Source organism: Serinus canaria, chromosome 4A (assembly GCF_022539315.1).
Source record: "Serinus canaria isolate serCan28SL12 chromosome 4A, serCan2020, whole genome shotgun sequence".
NCBI lineage: Eukaryota > Metazoa > Chordata > Aves > Passeriformes > Fringillidae > Serinus > Serinus canaria.
The window spans coordinates 13,973,507-13,984,813 of NC_066318.1; positions in this window are offsets into that span (position 1 = coordinate 13,973,507).

Here is an 11,307-nt window from a genome sequence, read left to right on the forward strand (position 1 = left end):
CTGATGCTTCAAGCATTCCTCAGTTTGCCAGCTCCAGGAGAACAATGAAAATAGCCAAGGAATGCTCTTCCTTAGTGAAACTACAGAAGGTGGCACTTTTCAACAATGAATAAATTTATTTTCCTTGATGAAACAAAGTATGGGTTTGATCCAGGTGCTACTCCATCAGAGAAAATGAAGTGAAGATTTCCACAGTGAATTGTAAGAATTAAAGCATGAGTGAAAGAGACAATAATCAAATCACTGAGGGTGCATTTTCAAAAGAGGCACTTTTAGGAGTAAAAATCTTGGGTCAGAGGTTAATGCCCATAAACACTTTTCATATATTTACACAGGCAGCTTAGCCTGTTCCTGAAGTCCAAACAAGGTTTTAGGATAGATCTGTGATGATCTCTGACTCACTCAGTGTTTGAGCACAGCTGTCCATCAGTGCTGGCATATTGTTCAAGGCCTTCCAGGAACTGCAGAGCACTGACTGCTGAAAAGGCCTGGCATCCCAGACAGAGGTGGCTGCTAAAAGCAGATTGACTCTTCTAACCGTCACATGGGCAAGTTCACTTCTGACTCCAACCTGAAATGTGTGATTGGAATCAAAAAAAATCAAATTGGGAAACAACTTGTGTCCCAAATTCATAATATCTCTCCCAGAGATTTTCCCAGACCTTCAAGTCCAGTTTCTATACAAAGCAGAGAATTTTAGCATTAGGCTAATGACAATCAAACCTGGAACAGCACTGAAGGCTCTTCAGATGGACAGGACAGACATTTGCATTCACTTCAGCTGACTCCCAGAACAATTCCTCCATTTCTCAGAAGTGACAGGATAAAGGACTTGCAGATAATGCTTTTCCCTGGCCCTTGGCAGTCTGGTGTGCTCTGTTCCATTTTTGCAGGCAATGAGAAGGTGTTTGCAAATAGCACAGTGTTGCATCAGCTGAACCTGAGATCCACACTAGTGCTGTAGACTCCACTTTTAACCAAAAGATTTTTGGGTTTTGAGACTGGTTCTTGGACATACAGTTCTCTCTTCTTCTCTTTGACAAGCCCATAAGCAAACAAACAAAAATCCCACATCTGAAAACACAACACCAGGAAGACTGAAGCAATGCTTTAAAGTGGAACTGGGAGGGAGATGGGAAATGTGCTGCTAATATTAAGCACCCCCTGTTGTCAGCAGGAGCTTGAGGCATAGTAGGACACAATCCCAGGCCATGCATCTGTGTTGACTGATCCTGTGCAAGAATGAGGAGCAAACCAAGCTGCTGGAAGCAGAGACAGAGCTTTCATTGCCTCAGCTCTAAGAGCTCAGGCTGGGTTCTTCTGCCGTGGTGCTCAAGCATCAGGGGATTCAGCAGATGTAAAACTGGAACAGCTCTGCCTGCACCAGGAGCAAAATGTACCAGGAGCTTCCTCTCCCCATCACCTCCTACCCACCTGGGTGCCCTGCACAGGGACTGGGCTCCTTGTTTGAGCTGGCTCTGTGCTCTGCAAGGCACATCCAGTGCTCACTGCCACGTTTGGGTCACAGGGAGTCTCAGGGCCACCCCTGGGTGGGGACACACTGACACCCACCCTGGTTTGCAGACAAGAGCAACACTGCAGGGCATTTTCCAGACTGCTGTAATATTAATCCACTATGAAGTACAAGGGCAGGCTAATTTCTGCACTGTGAAAAACTTAGCACTTTTAAGGAGCCATTAAGGAAACTATAACTCACCAAAAAATCACTGCTTGCCCTTTCTCAGACCCTGATTTTGCTACCATCCATTGCAGGGAAAATAATTATGTCAAAGGATGCATAACTAGTCTTGGTGTATATCAACATGGGCTTCTGCTGTGCATCCAAATAGATCTCTGCCAGCTTCACCGGGGCTCTGTAATTATCTTTGATTAACCTAGACATAATGATAGGAAGCTGCAAGATTGTAATGGAGATGAGAATTTCACTCAACAAATGGCCTTGCCAGGTGCTCTTCTGTATATCTGTATTTGCTGCCTCACTCTTGAGAAACAGGCTGGAGAGAATATAAGAGAGGTGTTGAAATAAAATCATGGGCCATGTGAGCTCAGAGCACTTCAGAGATGCAGTGAACCACAGAGTCCTCAAAAGCACAGGCTGCACTCTCCCACTGCACCTGTGTTCTGATGGTTCTGATTTACAAATTGGTTGGAAAAAGAAGGATTAAAGTTCCTGTTCTTTGTCAAATGAAACCCTCAAAGTAGTTCACAAGAGAAAGTGATGTGGTATTTCTAGTCAGGCAGAACAGCACTAAGGCAGACACTACAGGAACTGTGGCTAACACAAAGCACTGATAGGAACTTGAGAGCTGAACTCCTTGATCAGATTACACCACCTCATCCATGTTTATTTACACAAATAAGGCAATTAAGGCAAAAAAAACCCCAGTTTTATTACTTGAATAAAACTTCAGCAACTAGAGACTCTCACAGATGTCTGCTCCAAAGACCATTGCATTAAGGAGTCTCTTACTCCTGGTTTTAAAATATAGGCTCATTCTCAGTTCCTCAGTTTTTCCTTCCAACAAGTGATGGGGTGTTAAAAACAGAGAAGTGTGATGATTCATAAAATGTGTTATAGGGAACATTATCAGCTGAGATTAATGTTATAGCATGTGTAATATTTATTGTCAGAGCAAGTGGAAATGTTTTCTAAAATTTAAATTCCAGCTATGAACTTTGGCTAACTTTCAAATTTTAATGATTTTTTTGCAAATGCATATTCAAAACTGTCAAAGTGTTTTCTGAATTTGGTTTCCTAGCTTATTCCAACTTATGCTTATCCATTTGCTTTCTCAGTTCCTTTCAGATGCAGGAAGTTTTTACAATTTATAAAGCCAGCCAAAGGTTAGATTTTCCATTCATATTTGGTAGCTTTGTTATGCCTTAGTCTGGAGAAAGAATCTAAAAACCACATCTTTAATGTTCTTTTTCAGAGAACTGTCTGGTGATGCCACTGCAATGTAATAGCCCCAGGATAAATGGTTTGGGGTAGATTTCCTTACTGTGCTCTCCTGGATTTCATATCTGACATCTCAACTTTAGGCTTATCAGCTGTGCTTAGCATTAGGTATTGTTGAGAATTAGCTTTTCAAAAATAACAATTCTTTTAAATATACTTTTTAAATTAAAAAGGAAGTCATCGGGGAAATACAACAAAATTATTAAATGTTAGGCAGGGATTTTTCATATAATAGAGATGTCACTTCTTGAAAGAAATCCAGAGCTGACAGAAGTTGATAGAATAAAGGCCACAAAATTCAGCTGTTTGCCTCCATTATGCCCTTGGGGAATACTGATTCTCAACTCAGCCTACAATAATAAAAAAACTGGGTCTGGAAGGTTCAAAAATGTCCCCACTCTAACACCTACTCAGTGAATCTCTAGATCTGAAATATTCATTTTTCATGATTTTAGAGAACGCAAACATGAATAGATGTTTATGAGAGACGGACTTAAGGTGTGCACTAAGCAGAACAATAATGTGAGTGACTTCTTCCCAAGGCTGGATAATAAATAGTCTGACTGAGCAGCATGAGGTTGACTTCACTGTTTTATGGACTGGCTCCCAAACTGCACTTTTGAATGCCCAGCCATGTTTGGGTGCAGGTAGAGAAATGCTATTAAAATGAGTAAGCAGTTCTAAAAAATGGAGATGCTAAACCAGAACCTGAGTGGCAGCCCCAATGCCCCTGACCTCTGACTCAGCTAAACTTGGCCCGTTGGATGCATGGAGCCACACTGGCCTGCCAGCCATAAATCAGATTTAAAGAGCCAAAGGGATGCAGATAAAGACCTTTTCAGCTTCTGTGATGTGTCACTGTGCACCTGTCAGCATTAACAAGTGAAAACTTGGGGAGGGAAACAGTGCTTGAATAGCATTTCATGGTGTTAGAGAATTGGCTTTTGAACCTGCAGGGTGAGCTAATGCTGGTTTGCACATGGAAATCACTTTTGAAAGACATTACATGTTGAAATAATTTTCATACTGAAACAGGAAAGCATCCAAAGCCTTTATTTTAAAGGAAGCTTAGTCTGACTGGCTTCACTAAAAGGTGCATTACATCTTGACTTTGTCCAAAAATTACTTCACAACCTCAGTGAAAACCACAGGGTTACTGGCAGGATTGCTATCAAGAAAATAAAGTTGCATCCATTGAAATAGAAATGAAAGTTTCCTTCAATACAAGCAATGATCTTAGAGATAAACAACACACACACAAAAAAAAAAAAAAAAAAAAAAAAAACCAACCAAAAAACCCCCAAACATAAGAAAAAGGCACAAAATCAATACAGCATGTTTTCAGAACAAAATTGAAAAGGGGAAAAAATGGGATGTCTTAGGTCCATTGGCATCTGTAAACATCTAGAAGACATCACACCTGTTCTAATCTCAAGGCAAAGCAGCCTTATAAAGTAAATCTACAGGCTATCCAAAGTAAATCTATGGGCTTTCTTGGCCTTCTAAGGTATAATAGATAATAGAACAATAGGAAGATAAAAGGAAGTCCTCTTTCTTTTTTGTGAAAAAAAAGGTTACTTTAAAGTAGGGTGAACTTTTTTCCCTCACTTTGTAGGATCTATTTTAAATGACCTATTTAAATGTTCTGCAATTATGGTGCTTTTGTATATTTTCCATGCAAAGCTAACAGAAAGGGAATCCCTTGAAGTCATGGTATTTTAACCAACCAAAGAATAATCTTCTTTTTCTTACTTGCTAAATTCTTCATACAAGGTGTCTTAAAATAGATAAGACAGGTTCATTACCATTGTCATAATTGTCAGCTTCTGTCAGTTCCATCAGTGGATGAAGGTGTCTCTGGATATTACTCATGCACTCCTAGCCAGCTTCCCAAACTCTGCAAAGCCTCCTAAAACCTCCTGCAGTCCCTCAAACCTACTCTTCAGCTGTTTACCCTGCAAGGATCCCCTTGCTGCAGCATTTCACTTTTTTCCACCTTCTGTACTGCTTCTGGATTACTTTATATATGAATATCTGAATATCTTCATTGATATAAAGATAAATTTAATAAAATTCATTTCCCCTTACATTTCCAGCATGCTGGTTTCAGATTTGTCTGGGAGGTTGGTAAAACTTCACACCTTGGAAAAGACCTGAAAAGTATCTCAGGACAGTATCCAGGTCATAGATCTTGAGATTAGGCAACACATTTGGTTTTTTATCGTTTTTGTTATGCTCAATGTGTCTACAAGCGTATCCTCCTCTTGGCTTAAGAGGATTCCAAGAATGCTAGAATTTGCCTTTAGACTACAAGGTTTCAATCATTCAGGCACCAGTTTAGACTTTTCACGTTAATCTCTCTTTGATTCTTTCACTATTTAGTAAATATGCATAAATGTTTCTTCTGAAAATGAGATTTCATGGACATGTGGGAAGAACTGATATTTTCCCTTTTTAAATGTTAAAAGGCACAAGTGTGATAAAAACCAGACTTTTTTCTGGTGAAGTGAGGAAACTCTACAGAAATATATTTTTGTTCTTTACTTTTCCATCTAAACTTTGATAAAAATTAAATTTACATGACTGTGAGCTACAATAGGCATTTTAAAACATTTAACATATGCTCTTTCTGTTGTTGAGTCCAGCTCACCCTCCTCTCAGAACTTGTCCCATCTCTCTGTCCCCCCATAAGTGTCTGGGTGCTCACACCACTCATCACACACCAGCTCTAACACATGCTGGAGCACTGCACAAGCCAGCTCAGTTCATTAATTTGAAAATTAGCCTGACCTAGAGAAGTAAAAAGGGTTATTTGGGCCTGGAGGGCTGGTTCAAAGAGGGTCCAATAAGTGCCAGAGATGGCATAAGAGCTTGACAAGACTCTTTGGATTCTCATTTGGAAAATTTAACTGCTCTGAAAAATTATTGTACACACCATGAAATCTAACTTTACCTTTTTTTAAGATATTTCTGGGTTTTTCTGCCTTCCTTCTGATGGTCCACCTCCTGTTCCCTGCTGTGTCCATCCAGCAGAATGCAGCAGAGCTGCCTGTACATATTGCTGTGCTTGAGCCTTTGCTCAGGTGAGGAATATTTCACTTTTCCTGCTTTTGGGACAGTCTGGACTGGCTGCTCGTGCCTCAGAGACAATTACATGAGGCAGACAGGTAATGAGAGGACATTCCTCCCTTCACCCAGATGGGGCTGGAATTCATAGAGAGGGGGAGACACCCATCTCAAATACAATCTTTCCTGGCAAGAGAAGATTGGCCAGGGAAGGCTTAGTTGGATATCAGGAGAAGGTTCACCATCCAGACTTAGGTTGGATATTAGGAGAAGGTTCTTCATCCAGACTTAGGTTGGATATTAGGAGAAGGTTCTTCATCCAGACTTAGGCTGGGTATTAGGAGAAGGTTTTTCATCCAGACTTAGGTTGGATATTGGGAGAAGGTTCTTCATCCAGGCTGAGGTTGGATATTAGGAGAAGGTTCACCATCTAGACTTAGGTTGGATTTTAGGAGAAGGTTTTTCATCCAGACTTAGGTTGGATATTGGGAGAAGGTTCACCATCCAGAGGGTGTTTGGATATTGGAACAAGCTCCCCAGGGAAGGGGACAGAGCACCAGCCTGGCAGAGCTCAAGAAGCATTTGGAAAACACATGGTGTGATTCTTGGGGCTCTCCTGTGAAGGGCCAGAAGTCTTTGATGGTCCTTGTGGGTCCCTTAAAATGCAGGATATTCTATTATTCCATGATCATTTTGATACAGTGTCAAAATATTTGTTGTTAAAAGCAAACATGTCTTTTTCAACTACAGGTTCAGCATCCCTTCCCTGAGGACACTTTACATCAGACCAGCACTGGTCTTTAATCATTAGGTTAAAAAAAAGTCACAACTTGGTTACTGAAGTAGCTGCAGTTTCTTTCTTGAAAGATCATGCTCCTACATTCCTTTGCAATAGTCTAGAGGCAACAGGAAAGCCATTTTGGCCTGCTTTCTTAAAAACAATAACAAAAAAATCTGTTAGCTCATGAGCCTATGGAGGCTTTAATTGAAATTAATATAAAATGCAAAAGTAGAGGAAATTAGGACAGCTGCAGAAGAAACCCCAGAAGCAAAAGCAGATTAAAGTAGAGCAATGAGCAAACCCATGCAAACACTTAATGTTGCTTCAGATGTTTCCCCCTTGGTGTAACTTTTTCCCTAAATCCAGCAACAAGTCTAAAGCACATGGTTTCTCCTGCAGATGCCTCTGAGTTCCACCCAGTGCTCCTTCAGCTGATGAGCACAGGCACTGCAGCAGCAGGGGAGGGAGTGAATCTCAGTGTGCTGAGAGACAGGAGGAGCTGGCACGCTGCTCTCTGCTTGCTGCCCATCTCACAGGGTCACAGCTTGAAGCTCCTTCATTCAGGAGACAGCACCAGGCTGAACTTCAGCAAAAACAGAATCTTTATTTTTCATTCTAAAGATTGCATGGCAACTACTTGATTTTCTTTCTTGTAAGCTTTATTCTTCAACTATCCAAGAAATAAAGTCAGAGACCTTTCTGCTGGCACCTAGCTTCATGAAGGAGTTATTCCATCAACCTTTGCACACGTGAGAAGCCCCATTTAGGTCTGTGGAATTCCAGAAGGTGATAGGAAACAGTCTCATGTGTGAGAAAAACATGGAGGAGTGAGGATTTAAATTAGGATGTTCTAAATTCATATTCTGTTAATGTCAAGTGATCTCAACCCACCCAATCCTGACTGCAAGCACAGCAGGCATGATATTCATGGCATAAAAGATTTCCCTTGCTCCACTGCTGAAGACAAAGTTATTAGCAGCAAAGAAAGAAACAAGTCTTGCAGCACAATATATTTTCTCCCCTTCTTACCCTCTAACATCTCCAACCACAGTCAAAGTTCTTTAAATTTTCTCTGCAGTTCTTTCATTTGGTTAATAGGCTGTCTGCTCAGGGAGAATGAACTGTTATTTCATGATTTGGTGCATTCAATAATGTCAGTGTTTTCTAGCACAGGATCCTTATTTTAAATACATCTTTCATCTTGAGAAATCATTTAGTGAGCAGTTTCCACATGAGGTGGGTAGGAAAAGAGCAGTTGCTTGTAGGTTTTGCATTTAACCTTATATCATAAAAACTTATAGAAAAATATTCCCCATAAGTTCTTTACCAACTGTGTTCCTAAATTTTCTCTGTCCCTCAATTTCACATTTTTGGTTGTTCCAGGAGTAAAGAGAATAGGCCAAGTTTGGTTTTAGCCTCTGACTTTGAGCTGAAGGATGAACAGAGAAAGATGAGCACAGAGAAAGAAAATAAGTAAGGCAAGGGACATCTTGCAACAGTGAAATGAAATGCCTGCCCACTATGCTCTGACAGCTCTGCCAGTTATGGAAAACTGGCAAGCACAGGGTTGTGGAGCTGGACAGCCCCACAGGCTGAGTTCACAAAGAGAACTGATGAGAAAACCCACTACCAGCATCATCACCACTTGGTCAAGCATTCAAGACAATGACTTGTTGCAAATGAATAGCAAATGATGGAACTAAACCCCCCAGCAGCCCCTGTGGAAGGCACTGCAGTGACTCCTCAGGTTTCCTGGATGCAGGTTACTTGCTGCGTATTGAGGAGGGGTCCTGGATAAAATGGAGGAAGTGAGGTGGAAATAATATAGAGACAGGCAGAGACATATATCTGACAGTTTCTTCCACTTTATTCAGCCCAGTGCTCTCTCAGAGTGCTTCTGCCCTGGGTCTGCTGCAGACTTGCACTGTTTCCTATCCCACCGTGTCTTTAAAAGGATGTGCACGCTGGGACTCCTCCAGCACATCCAGAGTTTTCAAGGATGCTCTTCTTCCCCTGCTTTTAACTGACAGTCTGGCAAAATACAGACAAGATCTGGACAGTGGGTGGAGGTATTGGTTGGTTTTGGAGGGGTTCTCTCCTCCTCAAAAGGCTATGACCTATTAGTTGAAGCCTTATTAGAAGACTGCACAGTCATTTCTGTACTCTGCTGTGTTGGATGTTGTTGGCTGATCTATGTAAAAGCAGAAACTTGTTGTAGACCTGTTAAACTGAAATTGCTTAACCACAGAAACCCCAGCAACAGCCAGAGCCCATAGAAACCTTTGCTTTCCTATTCAAAGAATTGTTAACCAGCCTCACACACGTTCAAACAAAACAGTTTATTCTTTACCTGGACCCTGTGTGAAGGGCCAAAATATTAACTCTTGGGCTATTTTTACTATTCTTTGGGAAAAGGAAGGTGTAGCATGTAGCGTTTACATAGAGTCTGATCCAAATGATCATTAATGGTCATTAATTTCCAGAGATCTCTTCTAAGAATTTCTACTCCTGGTATGACTTTTCAAACAGAACAACTCAAATACACATGTGTGCACACTGCTTCTCTCCCAGGTGTGTTTTTGCCATCTGGATACACAAGGCTGGCTCACTGCTGGCCAGTAGACATGCAGACATGACCAAGGAAAGAGTGTTCCTCTGCTGCTCACAGCAATTGCAATTTCTTGTCTTGGCCTTCTAATTTCAAGACCCAGGGGTGTGTGGGTCATAGGCATCTTTGGTTAGTTCTCACTGCTGAGGACTAATCCTTATTTGATTTTCAGGATGACAACAGACAAACTAGAGAGAGAGCAGAAACATGCAAGGCAGTGCCTGTGGAGAAAGTGTTTAGGATGCAGACAAATCCATAGGTAACATAAGAGCAGGATGATGGCAGATGTATGGAAGGCACCTCTTCTCTGCCACTTATGTGCACACTTACAGCCTGATTACAGGTACTGCATCTCAAATTGTAAGTGCTCAGGAATGAGTAGGATGTTTCCCTCCTGTTTGCTGTCAGTTCATTTCTCACTCAGAAAAAGACTGTGGATGAGAAAACAAAGCAAGTTATTGCACAGAACTGTCCTGGCCTTCAGCTGCAGCCCCATTTGCATGTGTGCCAAGCAGCTTGAGGAAAATGCTCTCCAAGGTTTCCTGCTGTGAGCAGTAGGCTCAGCATCTCAACTGGCCTCTGCATTTTGATGAATCTGTTACAGGAAGCTTTTTCTCCTGACAGACTTTGAATGCACATAAAGCTCAGTTTCAGTCTCAAGTTCCTGCATCAGCCCAGAATTAAATTGGGAGAGGTAGGTGACCAAGCATGTCTGTGTGTTTAAAAGTGTTGCTTAGATCTCACAAAAATGTGAAACGAAACAAAATATAAACAGGCTTCTGTAATTTCTGAGCAGATTTAATGATGAATGCCAGTAGCCAAGAGTAAAAAAGTACCTTTCTCTCCCAAGACCTTCTACTTAGGCATCATCAACAAGCTAATTGTTGATCTGCTACTGAATGCTACCCTGAGTCTGTCTGTTTGGGTGGGAAGTAGTATATGTCCCATTTCTACCTTTTCTTCAGCTACTTCTCTCTGCAGAACACCCTGTTATGAATCTGTCTGCCTGTTAGCTTTTGCTCTCCTTTTGCTAAGCTGAAGAAGGAAAACAATACACGCTGCTGTGGCAAACAACAGACAGGAGGAAAAATCAAAGGAGATGAATGAGGTTCCATCACAGCAGGAAATTTAAGGAAAGATTAGAGATGACATTAAATGGGCATGGTGTGTAGCCTGAAGTAGTCTTGTAAACTTCAGGGAACCAGGCCAGGTATTCCAGCTTGCCCTGTCTGGCTCTGCTGTCTTCCAATTGCCATCTGCCATCAGCTCATACAGAAAATGTCTCCTGCTAGTGATAGAACCTCAAGCTGGATCTCAGGAAATGGGTGCAACCAAGTGATTCTAGGATGTGACCCTTTAAAGTGTTTTATTCCTGGGATCATCAGCTTGGAGCCCAGTCTTGACCTTAGCTTGTGCTTAGGTTATACTTTAAAATTCCCCTCCATTTGCTCTGGATTGTGGTCCTGACGTGTAAGCCTAAATATTAGTGAGTTTGACATGGTGTAGGTTAGGGCAAGTAGCTTAGGAATCACTTAAGATTTGGAGGAGAAATTATTTTTAGTGACTGTGTATTAGAAAGAGAAATATATGACCTACTGAAGCCCTAATAATGAAATTGTGCTGCATAACTAAGTTTCCTTCTCAGATAAGTTCTACAACACTATAAACATACACCATTGGTAATAGCCACTTATAACAGAAACATCAAGAATTATTTACTTAGAGTGTAATTTCAGTTCTCAAATACTTATTCATTTCACAGTTTACTTGTTAAAATGCAATATTTTATTATGCTTCTTGTTTGATGTTTAATTCAGTCTCTGAGTAGTTGCTTGAATGTGCTGGGAGCAGAGATCTCTTTGAAACTGCCAA